Source organism: Pimephales promelas, chromosome 15, assembly GCF_988280905.1.
Source record: "Pimephales promelas chromosome 15, fPimPro1.hap1.1, whole genome shotgun sequence".
Classification (NCBI taxonomy): domain Eukaryota; kingdom Metazoa; phylum Chordata; class Actinopteri; order Cypriniformes; family Leuciscidae; genus Pimephales; species Pimephales promelas.
The window spans coordinates 5,841,780-5,861,636 of record NC_142783.1 but is presented as its reverse complement, the minus strand read 5'-3'; the positions used below and the strand labels follow the sequence as shown (position 1 = coordinate 5,861,636).

At 40.1% G+C, this 19,857-nt stretch overlaps 1 long non-coding RNA gene across 1 annotated transcript; it reads right to left on the bottom strand.

Moving 5' to 3' along the window:
- Nucleotides 1-7,894: 7,894 nt before the first annotated feature.
- On the bottom strand, nt 7,895-10,348 carry LOC120474581 (uncharacterized). Its single transcript, XR_016146631.1, has 6 exons — nt 10,098-10,348; nt 9,569-9,623; nt 9,416-9,466; nt 9,263-9,306; nt 9,075-9,135; nt 7,895-8,973 (listed from the first exon to the last, which is right to left on the bottom strand). It is a non-coding gene; the product is annotated as an uncharacterized LOC120474581 (long non-coding RNA).
- Nucleotides 10,349-19,857: the final 9,509 nt, after the last annotated feature.

The following is a 19,857-nucleotide window of genomic DNA, read 5'->3' as shown; positions in this document are numbered from 1 at the left end:
ACATATACACTTGTCTTTAACTAACGTAAATACAAACTGTTCTTCCCATTCCGGATGAAAATAATAGGTTCGCGGCTTCTTTCGCGGCGCCTCAGCCATGTTAGCTGTCTGTAACTAACTTGACTAAAACTCCCGCGCTCTGCAGCGTCTACGCACATAAAGCCCGCCTACTTAGATTTTATTGGTCATCTCAAATATTTTGACATTGATGAGCAGTGACAGACCAATGAGGCTCAGATGAACACAGTCAACAACACACACGCACACGTCACGTTACGTACACACACACACACACACACACACACACACAACCTGTCCTCTGCGTGCGCTCAGCTCTGCGCCACTGCGGATTGAAGACAAAGCGCTGAATCTGATTAAAACAACACTGAAGAGAACACGAATTTGTGTAGCCTAAACTTAATCACACATTTTAGGGGGGGTTAGGCAGAAGTTCAGAGGGGCTGAAGCTGTTTTAATATTATTTTCACGATCGACAGGAAAATCTCAAAGATCGACATGTCGATCGCGATCGACGGGTTGATGACCCCTGGTCTAGAGCCTCCATTTTTGCACTCGGGTCTAAGTCTCATGGCCCTCTATCAGAATCCAGAGTTTTGAGAAGATTGGGGATACTTAATTTTTCGTCCAAAAAAAAAAACCCGTAAGGGGTAACACTGTCGTTTTTTTTTTGCGGGTCGAAATTTTGAGTTTCGATATCTCAGCACTGGAAGGGTCTAGAGCCTCCATTGTTGCACTCAGGTCTAAGTCTCATGGCCCTCTATCAGAATCCAGAGTTTTGAGAAGATTGGGGATACTAAATTTTTCGCCCAAAAAAAAACGTAAGGGGTAACACTGTCGTTTTTTTTTTCTGGTCGAAATTTTGAATTTCAATATCTCAGCTCTGGAAGGGTCTAGAGCCTCCATTGTTGCACTCAGGTCTATGTCTCATGGCCCTCTATCAGAATCCAGAGTTTTGAGAAGATTGGAGAAACTTCATTTTTCGCCCGAAAAAAAAAAACGAAAGGGGTACCACTGTCGTTTTTTTTTTTTCGGGTCGAAATTTTGAGTTTCGATATCTCAGCTCTGGAAGGTCTAGAGCCTCCATTTTTGCACTCAGGTCTATGTCTCATGGCCCTCTATCAGAATCCAGAGTTTTGAGAAGATTGGGGATACTTAATTTTTCGTCCAAAAAAAAAAACGTAAGGGGTAACACTGTCGTTTTTTTTTTCTGGTCGAAATTTTGAATTTCGATATCTCAGCTCTGGAAGGGTCTAGAGCCTCCATTGTTGCACTCAGGTCTATGTCTCATGGCCCTCTATCAGAATCCAGAGTTTTGAGAAGATTGGGGATACTTAATTTTTCGCCCAAAAAAAAAAAACCGAAAGGGGTACCACTGTCGGTTTTTTTCGGGTCGAAATTTTGAGTTTCGATATCTCAGCTCTGGAAGGGTCTAGAGCCTCCATTTTTGCACTCAGGTCTAAGGCTCACGGCCCTCTATCAGAATCCAGAGTTTTGAGAAGATTGAGGATACTTAATTTTTCGCCCAATAAAAAAACGTAAGGGGTAACATTTTTGGTTTTTTTTCGGGTCGAAATTTTGAGTTTCGATATCTCAGCACTGGAAGGGTCTAGAGCCTCCATTGTTGCACTCAAGTCTAAGTCTCATGGCCCTCTATCAGAATCCAGAGTTTTGAGAAGATTGGGGATACTTAATTTTTCGCCCAATAAAAAAACGTAAGGGGTAACACTGTCGTTTTTTTTTCGGGTCGAAATTTTGAGTTTCGATATCTCAGCTCTGGAAGGGGCTAGAGCCTCCATTTTTGCACTCAGGTCTAAGTCTCATGGCCCTCTACCAGAATTTGGGAAGATTGGAGAAACTTAATTTTTCGCCCAAAAAAAAAACGTAAGGGGTACCACTGTCGTTTTTTTTTTTTCGGGCCGAATTTTTGAGTTTCGATATCTCAGCTCTGGAAGGGGCTAGAGCCTCCATTTTTGCACTCAGGTCTAAGTCTCATGGCCCTCTATCAGAATCCAGAGTTTTGAGAAGATTGGGGATACTTAATTTTTCGCCCAAAAAAAAAACGTAAGGGGTACCACTGTCGTTTTTTTTTTTCGGGCCGAATTTTTGAGTTTCGATATCTCAGCTCTGGAAGGGGCTAGAGCCTCCATTTTTGCACTCAGGTCTAAGTCTCATGGCCCTCTATCAGAATTTGGGAAGATTGGAGAAACTTAATTTTTCGCCCCAAAAAAAAAAAACGTAAGGGGTACCACTGTCGTTTTTTTTTTCGGGCCGAATTTTTGAGTTTCGATATCTCAGCTCTGGAAGGGGCTAGAGCCTCCATTTTTGCACTCAGGTCTAAGTCTCATGGCCCTCTATAAGAATTTGGGAAGATTGGAGAAACTTAATTTTTCGCCCAAAAAAAAAACGTAAGGGGTAACACTGTCGTTTTTTTTTCGGGCCGAATTTTTGAGTTTCGATATCTCAGCTCTGGAAGGGGCTAGAGCCTCCATTTTTGCACTCAGGTCTAAGTCTCATGGTCCTCTATCAGAATTTGGGAAGATTGGAGAAACTTAATTTTTCGCCCAAAAAAAAAACGTAAGGGGTACCACTGTCGTTTTTTTTTTTCGGGCAGAATTTTTGAGTTTCGATATCTCAGCTCTGGAAGGGGCTAGAGCCTCCATTTTTCCACTCAGGTCTAAGTCTCATGGCCCTCCATCAGAATCCAGAGTTTTGGGAAGATTGGAGAAACTTAATTTTTCGCCCCAAAAAAAAAAACGTAAGGGGTACCACTGTCGTTTTTTTTTCGGGCCGAATTTTTGAGTTTCGATATCTCAGCTCTGGAAGGGGCTAGAGCCTCCATTTTTGCACTCAGGTCTAAGTCTCATGGCCCTCTATCAGAATTTGGGAAGATTGGAGAAACTTAATTTTTCGCCCAAAAAAAAACGTAAGGGGTACCACTGTCGTTTTTTTTTCGGGCCGAATTTTTGAGTTTCGATATCTCAGCTCTGGAAGGGGCTAGAGCCTCCATTTTTGCACTCAGGTCTAAGTCTCATGGCCCTCTATCAGAATTTGGGAAGATTGGAGAAACTTAATTTTTCGCCCCAAAAAAAAAAACGTAAGGGGTACCACTGTCGTTTTTTTTTTTTGGGCCGAATTTTTGAGTTTCGATATCTCAGCTCTGGAAGGGGCTAGAGCCTCCATTTTTGCACTCAGGTCTAAGTCTCATGGCCCTCTATCAGAATTTGGGAAGATTGGAGAAACTTAATTTTTCGCCCCAAAAAAAAACGTAAGGGGTACCACTGTCGTTTTTTTTTTTCGGGCCGAATTTTTGAGTTTCGATATCTCAGCTCTGGAAGGGGCTAGAGCCTCCATTTTTGCACTCAGGTCTAAGTCTCATGGTCCTCTATCAGAATCCAGAGTTTGGGAAGATTGGAGAAACTTAATTTTTCGCCCCAAAAAAAAAAAACGTAAGGGGTACCACTGTCGTTTTTTTTTTCGGGCCGAATTTTTGAGTTTCGATATCTCAGCTCTGGAAGGGGCTAGAGCCTCCATTTTTGCACTCAGGTCTAAGTCTCATGGCCCTCTATCAGAATCTAGAGTTTTGAGAAGATTGGGGATACTTGATTTTTCGTCCAAAAAAAAAAACGTAAGGGGTAACACTGTCGTTTTTTTTTTCGGGTCGAAATTTTGAGTTTCGATATCTCAGCACTGGAAGGGGCTAGAGCCTCCATTGTTGCACTCAGGTCTATGTCTCATGGCCCTCTATCAGAATCCAGAGTTTTGAGAAGATTGGGGATACTAAATTTTCGCCCAAAAAAAAAAACGTAAGGGGTAACACTGTCGTTTTTTTTTCTGGTCGAAATTTTGAATTTCGATATCTCAGCTCTGGAAGGGTCTAGAGCCTCCATTGTTGCACTCAGGTCTATGTCTCATGGCCCTCTATCAGAATCCAGAGTTTTGAGAAGATTGGGGATACTTAATTTTTCGCCCCAAAAAAAAACGTAAGGGGTAACACTGTCGTTTTTTTTTTCTGGTCGAAATTTTGATTTTCGATATCTCAGCTCTGGAAGGGTCTAGAGCCTCTATTTTTGCACTCAGGTCTAAGGCTCACGGCCCTCTATCAGAATCCAGAGTTTCGAGAAGATTGGGGATACTTAATTTTTCGCCCCAAAAAAAAAACGTAAGGGGTAACACTGTCGTTTTTTTTTTCGGGTCGAAATTTTGAGTTTCGATATCTCAGCACTGGAAGGGTCTAGAGCCTCCATTGTTGCACTCAGGTCTATGTCTCATGGCCCTCTATCAGAATCCAGAGTTTTGAGAAGATTGGGGATACTTAATTTTTCGCCCCAAAAAAAAAACGTAAGGGGTAACACTGTCGTTTTTTTTCTGGTCGAAATTTTGATTTTCGATATATCTCAGCTCTGAAAGGGTCTAGAGCCTCCATTTTTGCACTCAGGTTTAAGTCTCATGGCCCTCTATCAGAATCCAGAGTTTTGAGAAGATTGGAAAAACTTCATTTTTCGCCCGAAAAAAAAAACGAAAGGGGTACCACTGTCGTTTTTTTTTTCGGGTCGAAATTTTGAGTTTCGATATCTCAGCTCTGGAAGGGTCTAGAGCCTCCATTTTTGCACTCAGGTCTAAGGCTCACGGCCCTCTATCAGAATCCAGAGTTTTGAGAAGATTGGGGATACTTAATTTTTCGCCCCAAAAAAAAAAAACGTAAGGGGTAACACTGTCGTTTTTTTTTTCTGGTCGAAATTTTGAATTTCGATATCTCAGCTCTGGAAAGGTCTAGAGCCTCCATTGTTGCACTCAGGTCTAAGTCTCATGGCCCTCTATCAGAATCCAGAGTTTTGAGAAGATTGGGGATACTTAATTTTTCGTCCAAAAAAAAAAACCCGTAAGGGGTAACACTGTCGTTTTTTTTTTTTGCGGGTCGAAATTTTGAGTTTCGATATCTCAGCACTGGAAGGGTCTAGAGCCTCCATTGTTGCACTCAGGTCTAAGTCTCATGGCCCTCTATCAGAATCCAGAGTTTTGAGAAGATTGGGGATACTTAATTTTTCGTCCAAAAAAAAAAACGTAAGGGGTAACACTGTCGTTTTTTTTTTCTGGTCGAAATTTTGAATTTCGATATCTCAGCTCTGGAAGGGTCTAGAGCCTCCATTGTTGCACTCAGGTCTATGTCTCATGGCCCTCTATCAGAATCCAGAGTTTTGAGAAGATTGGGGATACTTAATTTTTCGCCCAAAAAAAAAAAAACGAAAGGGGTACCACTGTCGTTTTTTTTTTTCGGGTCGAAATTTTGAGTTTCGATATCTCAGCTCTGGAAGGGTCTAGAGCCTCCATTTTTGCACTCAGGTCTAAGGCTCACGGCCCTCTATCAGAATCCAGAGTTTTGAGAAGATTGAGGATACTTAATTTTTCGCCCAATAAAAAAACGTAAGGGGTAACACTTTTGTTTTTTTTTCGGGTCGAAATTTTGAGTTTCGATATCTCAGCACTGGAAGGGTCTAGAGCCTCCATTGTTGCACTCAAGTCTAAGTCTCATGGCCCTCTATCAGAATCCAGAGTTTTGAGAAGATTGGGGATACTTAATTTTTCGCCCAATAAAAAAACGTAAGGGGTAACACTGTCGTTTTTTTTTTCGGGTCGAAATTTTGAGTTTCGATATCTCAGCTCTGGAAGGGGCTAGAGCCTCCATTTTTGCACTCAGGTCTAAGTCTCATGGCCCTCTACCAGAATTTGGGAAGATTGGAGAAACTTAATTTTTCGCCCAAAAAAAAAAACGTAAGGGGTACCACTGTCGTTTTTTTTTCGGGCCGAATTTATCTCAGCTCTGGAAGGGGCTAGAGCCTCCATTTTTGCACTCAGGTCTAAGTCTCATGGCCCTCTATCAGAATCCAGAGTTTTGGGAAGATTGGAGAAACTTAATTTTTCGCACCAAAAAAAAAAACGTAAGGGGTACCACTGACGTTTTTTTTTCGGGCCGAATTTTTGAGTTTCGATATCTCAGCTCTGGAAGGGGCTAGAGCCTCCATTTTTGCACTCAGGTCTAAGTCTCATGGCCCTCTATCAGAATTTGGGAAGATTGGACAAAACTTAATTTTTCGCCCAAAAAAAAAACGTAAGGGGTACCACTGTCGTTTTTTTTTTTCGGGCCGTATTTTTGAGTTTCGATATCTCAGCTCTGGAAGGGGCTAGAGCCTCCATTTTTGCACTCAGGTCTAAGTCTCATGGCCCTCTATCAGAATTTGGGAAGATTGGAGAAACTTAATTTTTCGCCCCCCCAAAAAAAAGTAAGGGGTACCACTGTCGTTTTTTTTTTCGGGCCGAATTTTTGAGTTTCGATATCTCAGCTCTGGAAGGGGCTAGAGCCTCCATTTTTGCACTAAGGTCTAAGTCTCATGGCCCTCTATCAGAATTTGGGAAGATTGGAGAAACTTAATTTTTCGCCCCCAAAAAAAACGTAAGGGGTACCACTGTGGTTTTTTTTTGGGCCGAATTTTTGAGTTTCGATATCTCAGCTCTGGAAGGGGCTAGAGCCTCCATTTTTGCACTCAGGTCTAAGTCTCATGGTCCTCTATCAGAATCCAGAGTTTGGGAAGATTGGAGAAACTTAATTTTTCGCCCCCAAAAAAAAAAAAACGTAAGGGGTACCACTGTCGTTTTTTTTTCGGGCCGAATTTTTTGAGTTTCGATATCTCAGCTCTGGAAGGGGCTAGAGCCTCCATTTTTGCACTCAGGTCTAAGTCTCATGGCCCTCTATCAGAATCTAGAGTTTTGAGAAGATTGGGGATACTTGATTTTTCGTCCAAAAAAAAAAACGTAAGGGGTAACACTGTCGTTTTTTTTTTTTCGGGTCGAAATTTTGAGTTTCGATATCTCAGCACTGGAAGGGGCTAGAGCCTCCATTGTTGCACTCAGGTCTATGTCTCATGGCCCTCTATCAGAATCCAGAGTTTTGAGAAGATTGGGGATACTAAATTTTCGCCCAAAAAAAAAAACGTAAGGGGTAACACTGTCGTTTTTTTTTCTGGTCGAAATTTTGAATTTCGATATCTCAGCTCTGGAAGGGTCTAGAGCCTCCATTGTTGCACTCAGGTCTATGTCTCATGGCCCTCTATCAGAATCCAGAGTTTTGAGAAGATTGGGGATACTTAATTTTTCGCCCCAAAAAAAAACGTAAGGGGTAACACTGTCGTTTTTTTTTCTGGTCGAAATTTTGATTTTCGATATCTCAGCTCTGGAAGGGTCTAGAGCCTCTATTTTTGCACTCAGGTCTAAGGCTCACGGCCCTCTATCAGAATCCAGAGTTTTGAGAAGATTGGGGATACTTAATTTTTCGCCCCAAAAAAAAACGTAAGGGGTAACACTGTCGTTTTTTTTTTTCGGGTCGAAATTTTGAGTTTCGATATCTCAGCACTGGAAGCACTGCATGAAAAGTGGGGTTTTCGTCCCCGTAAACTGCCGGAAATCTCCCTAATTTTCGGCAGTTAACGACAATTTACAGACTGTGAACGTCGCGTTCGTCTGTGCCACATATTGACGGAAACGAACCATGACGTATACATGGAGCGCTCGCGGAGGTGTGAATGGCCCTAATTAGCATATGAATAGCAGCACTGCGCGCGCCTTGCCAGAGAATGGCTTGAATTTCCTCACTCAGTATTGGTTGAAATTCACTACATTTAAACAAGAAAATCACTCGTGATTGGTTGGCAGATCTGTTACTATTGGTCAGCCGACATAAAATTATAATAATAATAATTATATATATATTCATATGATATGCTATTATGTTGTATATTCATGTCATTGTTATCCTATGGACTAAATTATTATTACCATCAAGGACATGAATTTATTGAGGAAAGGAACATTTGCCACATACTGTTTATTCAAAGAAATAGCTTTATTAGAACAAACACACAACTATGTACAAAGCATAGGAGAACATCTTCAAAGCACAGAAAACATGTCCTCCACCCTCTGGAAACATGGGACAACATACATACAGCACTACAGTTATACAAATAAATCAATAATATATTGCATCTTTATTCAAAAATAAATTGCCCTGAATGGCATCAGAATTGGGCAACAGATATATCAAACACAGAAGGCAGAATTATGAACGAATAATAAGGATGTAATTTAAAGGGATTGTTCACTTTGAAATTAATTTTTGATATGTTTTAGCTTACCTCAAGGGCATCCAAGATGCAGGGGTCTTTGTTTCCACAGTATTTTCAATTTTGATATTTTTAGGTCAAACCGTTGTTGTCTGTCAGTCATATAATGCAGGTCTATGGTCACCACCTCAAAGAGCATGCACAAAGAAGACCAAATTAAACATGATTTAATGACTCATAAATTAAGTACACATTGATGGACTAAGACACGAAATGAGCGTTTTGTGAGAGAAAACAAACAGTATTTATATTGTTATTGTATAAATGTGTATATATATACATATTTAGATATACACAAAAATGCAATATATCTTAATATGTTTAGATCTTCACAGTAAAACTTCTGAAATCTGTGTAAACAATGAGTGACGTACTCATTGCAAGATCGCTTCTGGCACTTTCCGCCGCATGCGCAGATCATATATATATACACACAAACTGTTCATTTTCTCACACAAACCGCTCGTCTCGTATCTTAAGCCATCAACGTGTACTTACAGTTATGATTCATTAAATCATGTTTAATTTGTACTTCTCTGTGCATGCTTTTTTAAGAGATCCTCATAGACTTCCATTATATGACTGATGCCCTTGATGTAAGCCAAAACATTTCAAAAAAATAATTTCAAGTAAACTATCCCTTTAAAACTCTTAATTCAAGTCCTGTAGGCTTGGCTCATCAGGGCGAAGTGAATCCAAGTCTTTGCGACGCGTGCTTGAGGTTCACCTTGATGTACATACACCTCAGTGGCTGTGGAACCGAATTTCATGACCCCTTCTGCAAAGTTGAAAAAGACAATGATTTAGATGTATGCAAAGGCAATCTGCCCCAAGTCCCCACATTTGTAAGCAAAAATATGTTTCTTCTGCATCCACTACCTGGTTTCCTTCAGGCGATGGCGGATGTCGACCAGTAGTTTCAGGACCTTTTTCTGGAACACTGAAATAAACAAACACATTTGGTGATGTTTACAATACTCTAATTAGAATAACAAAGTTTGCTAGCTCACAAGGGAGAAGGTGTCTATTAAAAGTGTCTTCTCCACTGCCAATAGATCAATACTTACCACCAGGTTTCAGTCACTGCATCTCCCAGTCTCAGTCACTGCATCTATACCACAAACAAATGTGTTATAAAGTTATTATCAAATGATGAAACTGAACAGATTTATAAGATATTTAATAACTTGGTCAAACATTTATAACTGAATACAACATGCCATGTTCCAGTTCTCTTTGGCGTTTTCACCACGTCTCACGCTCAAAGTCATCTATAAACACAAACGTTAATACAAATTAGTTTAGTTTTACTTTTTATTTGACTGTGGCCTGTTCAAAAGAAAAGAGGATAAGATCACAACACGTAACGTTACCTTGTTTAGGTGTTTTTTCTCCTATCAGCAAAGGACACCTCACTCCTTACAGTCCCTGAGAGACAAAACAAATCACAAACACCTGAAGATTTCACTCCATCATACAAAGTGATGCAATTTTACAAACAAGGATAGCCTACACTAGAGCATACAAGCACATTACGCGCTTTATGTTTCATGACCCTGGCACTTATTATTTTTTCATAATTTCTGACGATATTCACAGTAAACGCATTGGGAAAAGCCAATTGAACACTCAGTACGAGTTAGTACAGTAGCTACAGTTACTACTGTACTGTAGTACTAACGTACAGTTTAGTGTCCCAAATTGTTCAAATTGAAACGAAACTAAAAAAGAATTAAGAGCAGCAAGCTAACGCAAAACAAAAAACTGTTCCGTTAGGTTAACACCCTTGGACATTCGCGGCAGTAATCACAGCAGATTTGTGAAGTTTAAGACAATAACGCTAAACTACCAAACACTATAAGTACACATGGACATAGAATTCACTAAGTTGGACGAACTTACCTTCAATTTAGAGGAAAAGATGGGTTCACCAGCGATCATGACGGCGAAGCAGGCTGAATATCTGTGCCGTTATTTCTGCTTGAATAACACGCCACATGCCTGGCACGTTGCCTCAGCCAATCAGAGTGGCTGACGTTACAGGTTGGATTATGATGATATGCTGCCTCAGCCAATCAGAGTTACGTTCACTGGTTTTTGACTCAGGTTGAAAGGCTGTCGACTTTTCTGCTGCTGTTCATTTTAAATTAGGAATAAGGTGGATATACCCAAATAGGCTACCATGAAATGTAAAAATACATATATGCATAAATAAATAACTTTATTAGGCTACTTAAAATAAATAAACCAGTAAAAAATTTTGTAAACAACAAAAACAAAAAACATCTGTTTATAACTGTGAATTAACATCCAAAGATGTTATCATATATTTTGAAAACTACTTTTGTAAATGTTATGATGAATCTTGTAATTGTATTAGGAAATTTTCATATTCATAAGAGTAAAATGAATAATTCTAAACCTTGTTTGAAGTTTTCAGTATATTGAGTCTCTCAAATGTATCTATAAAAATGTAGTGATACAATTGTATTTGCTAAAGAATATTGAAGCTAATTGAAAAGTGAATTTATGTGTATGCTATTTTCTTTCTTTAAATAGTACAAATTACTGGTTTCTAACTTTCTCTTAAATCATAATATTATACACAATAGAGATAGTCCCTTTCCTGTTTTTATTTCATTTGTTCAATTCTGTCCTATTTTTATTTGTTTCTTATTTATTGTGAAATTATTATTTGTTGATTGTTATCTTTTTGGATGTCATGTTGCAATGTTAAAAAACAAAACAAAACAAAAAACACGGTAATTAGGTTATACTGAGCCTGATCTATTTCTACCAGAGATTGTCTTAGAATGAAGTTCCTTTCAGAAAAATGTTACCTGGGGTGAAACTCCCCTACCCTTATTTGCATGTGTATAGCTCACAGCATTTTCATTTACATGTCAAAGCCTCCTCTAGATTTAGGAGAAGGGGGGACAATGGGGGGACAACTGCCAAGCAAGGCCCACGTCAATTTCCGGCAATTCACGGCAGTTTTGAGTGTTACCTGTAAATTGCCGTGTGCAGTCGTAAACCTGAACTTCCACGACAATCTACAGTGCCGCTTACTGACGAAAATCCCACTTTTCATGCAGTGAAGGGTCTAGAGCCTCCATTGTTGCACTCAGGTCTATGTCTCATGGCCCTCTATCAGAATCCAGAGTTTTGAGAAGATTGGGGATACTTAATTTTTCGCCCCAAAAAAAAACGTAAGGGGTAACACTGTCGTTTTTTTTCTGGTCGAAATTTTGATTTTCGATATATCTCAGCTCTGGAAGGGTCTAGAGCCTCCATTTTTGCACTCAGGTTTAAGTCTCATGGCCCTCTATCAGAATCCAGAGTTTTGAGAAGATTGGAAAAACTTCATTTTTCGCCCGAAAAAAAAAACGAAAGGGGTACCACTGTCGTTTTTTTTTCGGGTCGAAATTTTGAGTTTCGATATCTCAGCTCTGGAAGGGTCTAGAGCCTCCATTTTTGCACTCAGGTCTAAGGCTCACGGCCCTCTATCAGAATCCAGAGTTTTGAGAAGATTGGGGATACTTAATTTTTCGCCCCAAAAAAAAAAAACGTAAGTGGTAACACTGTCTTTTTTTTTTCTGGTCGAAATTTTGAATTTCGATATCTCAGCTCTGGAAAGGTCTAGAGCCTCCATTGTTGCACTCAGGTCTAAGTCTCATGGCCCTCTATCAGAATCCAGAGTTTTGAGAAAAGATTGGGGATACTTAATTTTTCGCCCAAAAAAAAACGTAAGGGGTAACACTGTCGTTTTTTTTTTTTCGGGTCGAAATTTTGAGTTTCGATATCTCAGCTCTGGAAGGGTCTAGAGCCTCCATTGTTGCACTCAGGTCTATGTCTCATGGCCCTCTATCAGAATCCAGAGTTTTGAGAAGATTGGGGATACTCAATTTTTTGCCGAAAAAAAAAAAAACGTAAGGGGTAACACTGTCGTTTTTTTTTTCGGGTCGAAATTTTGAATTTCGATATCTCAGCACTGGAAGGGTCTAGAGCCTCCATTGTTGCACTCAGGTCTATGTCTCATGGCCCTCTATCAGATTCAAGAGTTTTGAGAAGATTGGGGATACTTAATTTTTCGCCCCCCAAAAAAACGTAAGGGGTAACAGTGTCGGTTTTTTTTTCTGGTCGAAATTTTGATTTTCGATATCTCAGCTCTGGAAGGGTCTAGAGCCTCCATTTTTGCACTCGGGTCTAAGTCTCATGGCCCTCTATCAGAATCCAGAGTTTTGAGAAGATTGGGGATACTTAATTTTTCGTCCAAAAAAAAAAACCCGTAAGGGGTAACACTGTCGTTTTTTTTTTGCGGGTCGAAATTTTGAGTTTCGATATCTCAGCACTGGAAGGGTCTAGAGCCTCCATTGTTGCACTCAGGTCTAAGTCTCATGGCCCTCTATCAGAATCCAGAGTTTTGAGAAGATTGGGGATACTACATTTTTCGCCCAAAAAAAAACGTAAGGGGTAACACTGTCGTTTTTTTTTTTCTGGTCGAAATTTTGAATTTCAATATCTCAGCTCTGGAAGGGTCTAGAGCCTCCATTGTTGCACTCAGGTCTATGTCTCATGGCCCTCTATCAGAATCCAGAGTTTTGAGAAGATTGGAGAAACTTCATTTTTCGCCCGAAAAAAAAAAAACGAAAGGGGTACCACTGTCGTTTTTTTTTTTTCGGGTCGAAATTTTGAGTTTCGATATCTCAGCTCTGGAAGGTCTAGAGCCTCCATTTTTGCACTCAGGTCTATGTCTCATGGCCCTCTATCAGAATCCAGAGTTTTGAGAAGATTGGGGATACTTAATTTTTCGTCCAAAAAAAAAAACGTAAGGGGTAACACTGTCGTTTTTTTTTTCTGGTCGAAATTTTGAATTTCGATATCTCAGCTCTGGAAGGGTCTAGAGCCTCCATTGTTGCACTCAGGTCTAAGGCTCACGGCCCTCTATCAGAATCCAGAGTTTTGAGAAGATTGGGGATACTTAATTTTTCGCCCAAAAAAAAAAAACCGAAAGGGGTACCACTGTCGTTTTTTTTTTCGGGTCGAAATTTTGAGTTTCGATATCTCAGCTCTGGAAGGGTCTAGAGCCTCCATTTTTGCACTCAGGTCTAAGGCTCACGGCCCTCTATCAGAATCCAGAGTTTTGAGAAGATTGAGGATACTTAATTTTTCGCCCAATAAAAAAACGTAAGGGGTAACACTTTTGTTTTTTTTTCGGGTCGAAATTTTGAGTTTCGATATCTCAGCACTGGAAGGGTCTAGAGCCTCCATTGTTGCACTCAAGTCTAAGTCTCATGGCCCTCTATCAGAATCCAGAGTTTTGAGAAGATTGGGGATACTTAATTTTTCGCCCAATAAAAAAACGTAAGGGGTAACACTGTCGTTTTTTTTTCGGGTCGAAATTTTGAGTTTCGATATCTCAGCTCTGGAAGGGGCTAGAGCCTCCATTTTTGCACTCAGGTCTAAGTCTCATGGCCCTCTACCAGAATTTGGGAAGATTGGAGAAACTTAATTTTTCGCCCAAAAAAAAAAAACGTAAGGGGTACCACTGTCGTTTTTTTTTCGGGCCGAATTTTTGAGTTTCGATATCTCAGCTCTGGAAGGGGCTAGAGCCTCCATTTTTGCACTCAGGTCTAAGTCTCATGGCCCTCTATCAGAATCCAGAGTTTTGGGAAGATTGGAGAAACTTAATTTTTCGCACCAAAAAAAAAAACGTAAGGGGTACCACTGTCGTTTTTTTTTCGGGCCGAATTTTTGAGTTTCGATATCTCAGCTCTGGAAGGGGCTAGAGCCTCCATTTTTGCACTCAGGTCTAAGTCTCATGGCCCTCTATCAGAATTTGGGAAGATTGGAGAAACTTAATTTTTCGCCCCAAAAAAAAAAACGTAAGGGGTACCACTGTCGTTTTTTTTTTTTGGGCCGAATTTTTGAGTTTCGATATCTCAGCTCTGGAAGGGGCTAGAGCCTCCATTTTTGCACTCAGGTCTAAGTCTCATGGCCCTCTATCAGAATTTGGGAAGATTGGAGAAACTTAATTTTTCGCCCCAAAAAAAAACGTAAGGGGTACCACTGTCGTTTTTTTTTTCGGGCCGAATTTTTGAGTTTCGATATCTCAGCTCTGGAAGGGGCTAGAGCCTCCATTTTTGCACTCAGGTCTAAGTCTCATGGTCCTCTATCAGAATCCAGAGTTTGGGAAGATTGGAGAAACTTAATTTTTCGCCCCAAAAAAAAAAAACGTAAGGGGTACCACTGTCGTTTTTTTTTTCGGGCCGAATTTTTGAGTTTCGATATCTCAGCTCTGGAAGGGGCTAGAGCCTCCATTTTTGCACTCAGGTCTAAGTCTCATGGCCCTCTATCAGAATCTAGAGTTTTGAGAAGATTGGGGATACTTGATTTTTCGTCCAAAAAAAAAAACGTAAGGGGTAACACTGTCGTTTTTTTTTTTTCGGGTCGAAATTTTGAGTTTCGATATCTCAGCACTGGAAGGGGCTAGAGCCTCCATTGTTGCACTCAGGTCTATGTCTCATGGCCCTCTATCAGAATCCAGAGTTTTGAGAAGATTGGGGATACTAAATTTTCGCCCAAAAAAAAAAACGTAAGGGGTAACACTGTCGTTTTTTTTTCTGGTCGAAATTTTGAATTTCGATATCTCAGCTCTGGAAGGGTCTAGAGCCTCCATTGTTGCACTCAGGTCTATGTCTCATGGCCCTCTATCAGAATCCAGAGTTTTGAGAAGATTGGGGATACTTAATTTTTCGCCCCAAAAAAAAACGTAAGGGGTAACACTGTCATTTTTTTTTTCTGGTCGAAATTTTGATTTTCGATATCTCAGCTCTGGAAGGGTCTAGAGCCTCTATTTTTGCACTCAGGTCTAAGGCTCACGGCCCTCTATCAGAATCCAGAGTTTTGAGAAGATTGGGGATACTTAATTTTTCGCCCCAAAAAAAAAACGTAAGGGGTAACACTGTCGTTTTTTTTTTTCGGGTCGAAATTTTGAGTTTCGATATCTCAGCACTGGAAGGGTCTAGAGCCTCCATTGTTGCACTCAGGTCTATGTCTCATGGCCCTCTATCAGAATCCAGAGTTTTGAGAAGATTGGGGATACTTAATTTTTCGCCCCAAAAAAAAAACGTAAGGGGTAACACTGTCGTTTTTTTTCTGGTCGAAATTTTGATTTTCGATATATCTCAGCTCTGAAAGGGTCTAGAGCCTCCATTTTTGCACTCAGGTTTAAGTCTCATGGCCCTCTATCAGAATCCAGAGTTTTGAGAAGATTGGAAAAACTTCATTTTTCGCCCGAAAAAAAAACCGAAAGGGGTACCACTGTCGTTTTTTTTTTCGGGTCGAAATTTTGAGTTTCGATATCTCAGCTCTGGAAGGGTCTAGAGCCTCCATTTTTGCACTCAGGTCTAAGGCTCACGGCCCTCTATCAGAATCCAGAGTTTTGAGAAGATTGGGGATACTTAATTTTTCGCCCCAAAAAAAAAAACGTAAGGGGTAACACTGTCGTTTTTTTTTTTCTGGTCGAAATTTTGAATTTCGATATCTCAGCTCTGGAAAGGTCTAGAGCCTCCATTGTTGCACTCAGGTCTAAGTCTCATGGCCCTCTATCAGAATCCAGAGTTTTGAGAAGATTGGGGATACTTAATTTTTCGTCCAAAAAAAAAAACCCGTAAGGGGTAACACTGTCGTTTTTTTTTTTTGCGGGTCGAAATTTTGAGTTTCGATATCTCAGCACTGGAAGGGTCCAGGGGCGTGTCTAGAGCATTTTTAGTGGGGGGGCCATGCTGGGGCACTGCCTCCAAATGGGGTGGCCACCAGTGACCAAAAAAAAAAAGCTAAATTCTACAGTATAATACATAAATCCTATTGATTTGTATTATTTTTTTAACTTGAATAAAGTTACTTGTAAACAAATGTAGTAATAAAGCACATTTTTTGATTAATTTAGTTTTGGCATCCCTGTCCATTAAGTTAAATTTGAGAGCCAGTGTTTATTATTTTTAGTGTTTTTATAAAACTAACAAGTTTATAAAATAAAAGCAATTTTAATAATGAGCAATTTTAAAACCCCAGAAGCAGAAACAAGGTCAACTATTTTCTTTTAATTAGTTTTGCCATTACAATATACAGTAGTTTTATTCACAATCTCTTTCAAATAATAATAATTAATCACTTTCTGTCTGGCCTGTTGATTCCTTGCTGGCTGATTCTGTTCCAGTGACAATTTTTTCTTGCTGCCTGACATTTTCTTCAGTTGCTTCTGCCTCACACTTGTGTGTTTTTTTTTTGTTTTGTTCATGGCTTGGCACTGCTCTCTTCCCTGCCTTCAAAAAAGAAACACTTATGTTTGTCTGTTATTCTCAATATCAACAAAAACAATTCAAATTGTGAATGAAATGCACAGAATGCATCCATGTCATTTCTAGGGCTGTCATTTCACGTAGAAATTACTAAGTTAGGACTCACAATTTAACTGACTATCTAACTGACTTACTCTCATGCATTAACAAGTAACGTACGTGTCACCAGACAATTATTATAATGTGGTCACTCACTGTCACAAAATAAACTGATACAAAATATGCAAAATCACCATGACAGTGTTTATTAATTTGTTTGATAGCGCCCAGCGTATTATACTTTTATTGTGTTTTATGAAACTTTGACTGAACTAGGGATGGGCATTCGATTAAATTTTCTTAGTCGATCGTCGGAAGAATTAACGATCGACTATCGATTAATCATTAATATTTTTATATTCAAATTTATTATATTTCACTTTTTATAAATTAAAAATGCAATGAAAATACAAAAATAAAGCGTGTTTTTCCTCGATTAGATCTTTATTACAAGATGATCAACTTGTGGCAGTTAAACTGGGCGTTTGGTTAGGCTAAATTTGAAGATATAATAACATTTAGATCTGACAGGTTTTGTCAACATGAAACTCATAAGGCACGGAGTCGAGAAAGGGTGAGAGAGATTAGCCTACCTGACAATCAATTAGGCTAGGCTACTTTCTATGGGCTACTTTAATCTTCATAAAAAATAACTCGCATACAACTTCTGCTCCAGTCTACTGATTTTTGTTGAGAAAGATAAGCATGTTGATGACATGATCTGGGGTCAGACGCGACCGCAACCTGTATGGTGACCCTCAAGCCTTGTTTACACTTTCGCCTGCCACTTCAGCGCGTGAGCGCGAGTCTCTGCAGACTGCGCGTGCTTGCGGACGCGTCGAGTGTAAACAAATGCTTCAGTCCAGCCGCTGAAAACACCGCTCTGATGAGGGGACTGACGTTGCCGGGATGCACAGCTACCTTCGCGCTAACATGACCAGCGCGGCGAACACGTTCACTTTCCGCTCACACTACGCAACGCAGCATTAGTAATAATATGTTGACCGTTGTTTCTCTGGCGCTGCACTTCTTTGAATCACAAACTTCCGTAGAGTCTATAAACTGTTTGGCCGTAAAATGAACCAATCACAAGACATCTTATAGGGGGGGCACCTGGGGTGGCCAATCGAATTTCAGGGGGGGCCGGTGCCCCCCCTGGCCACCACGTGGACCCGCCCCTGGAAGGGTCTAGAGCCTCCATTGTTGCACTCAGGTCTAAGTCTCATGGCCCTCTATCAGAATCCAGAGTTTTGAGAAGATTGGGGATAGTAAATTTTTCGCCCAAAAAAAAAACGTAAGGGGTAACACTGTCGTTTTTTTTTTTCTGGTCGAAATTTTGAATTTCGATATCTCAGCTCTGGAAAGGTCTAGAGCCTCCATTGTTGCACTCAGGTCTAAGTCTCATGGCCCTCTATCAGAATCCAGAGTTTTGAGAAAAGATTGGGGATACTTAATTTTTCGCCCAAAAAAAAACGTAAGGGGTAACACTGTCGTTTTTTTTTTTCGGGTCGAAATTTTGAGTTTCGATATCTCAGCTCTGGAAGGGTCTAGAGCCTCCATTGTTGCACTCAGGTCTATGTCTCATGGCCCTCTATCAGAATCCAGAGTTTTGAGAAGATTGGGGATACTCAATTTTTTGCCGAAAAAAAAAAAACGTAAGGGGTAACACTGTCGTTTTTTTTTCGGGTCGAAATTTTGAATTTCGATATCTCAGCACTGGAAGGGTCTAGAGCCTCCATTGTTGCACTCAGGTCTATGTCTCATGGCCCTCTATCAGATTCAAGAGTTTTGAGAAGATTGGGGATACTTAATTTTTCGCCCCCCAAAAAAACGTAAGGGGTAACAGTGTCGGTTTTTTTTTCTGGTCGAAATTTTGATTTTCGATATCTCAGCTCTGGAAGGGTCTAGAGCCTCCATTTTTGCACTCGGGTCTAAGTCTCATGGCCCTCTATCAGAATCCAGAGTTTTGAGAAGATTGGGGATACTTAATTTTTCGTCCAAAAAAAAAAAACCGTAAGGGGTAACACTGTCGTTTTTTTTTTGCGGGTCGAAATTTTGAGTTTCGATATCTCAGCACTGGAAGGGTCTAGAGCCTCCATTGTTGCACTCAGGTCTAAGTCTCATGGCCCTCTATCAGAATCCAGAGTTTTGAGAAGATTGGGGATACTAAATTTTTCGCCCAAAAAAAACGTAAGGGGTAACACTGTCGTTTTTTTTTTCTGGTCGAAATTTTGAATTTCAATATCTCAGCTCTGGAAGGATCTAGAGCCTCCATTGTTGCACTCAGGTCTATGTCTCATGGCCCTCTATCAGAATCCAGAGTTTTGAGAAGATTGGAGAAACTTCATTTTTCGCCCGAAAAAAAAAAACGAAAGGGGTACCACTGTCGTTTTTTTTTTTCGGGTCGAAATTTTGAGTTTCGATATCTCAGCTCTGGAAGGTCTAGAGCCTCCATTTTTGCACTCAGGTCTATGTCTCATGGCCCTCTATCAGAATCCAGAGTTTTGAGAAGATTGGGGATACTTAATTTTTCGTCCAAAAAAAAAACGTAAGGGGTAACACTGTCGTTTTTTTTTTCTGGTCGAAATTTTGAATTTCGATATCTCAGCTCTGGAAGGGTCTAGAGCCTCCATTGTTGCACTCAGGTCTATGTCTCATGGCCCTCTATCAGAATCCAGAGTTTTGAGAAGATTGGGGATACTTAATTTTTCGCCCAAAAAAAAAAAACGAAAGGGGTACCACTGTCGTTTTTTTTTTCGGGTCGAAATTTTGAGTTTCGATATCTCAGCTCTGGAAGGGTCTAGAGCCTCCATTTTTGCACTCAGGTCTAAGGCTCACGGCCCTCTATCAGAATCCAGAGTTTTGAGAAGATTGAGGATACTTAATTTTTCGCCCAATAAAAAAACGTAAGGGGTAACACTTTTGTTTTTTTTCGGGTCGAAATTTTGAGTTTCGATATCTCAGCACTGGAAGGGTCTAGAGCCTCCATTGTTGCACTCAAGTCTAAGTCTCATGGCCCTCTATCAGAATCCAGAGTTTTGAGAAGATTGGGGATACTTAATTTTTCGCCCAATAAAAAAACGTAAGGGGTAACACTGTCGTTTTTTTTTCGGGTCGAAATTTTGAGTTTCGATATCTCAGCTCTGGAAGGGGCTAGAGCCTCCATTTTTGCACTCAGGTCTAAGTCTCATGGCCCTCTACCAGAATTTGGGAAGATTGGAGAAACTTAATTTTTCGCCCAAAAAAAAAAACGTAAGGGG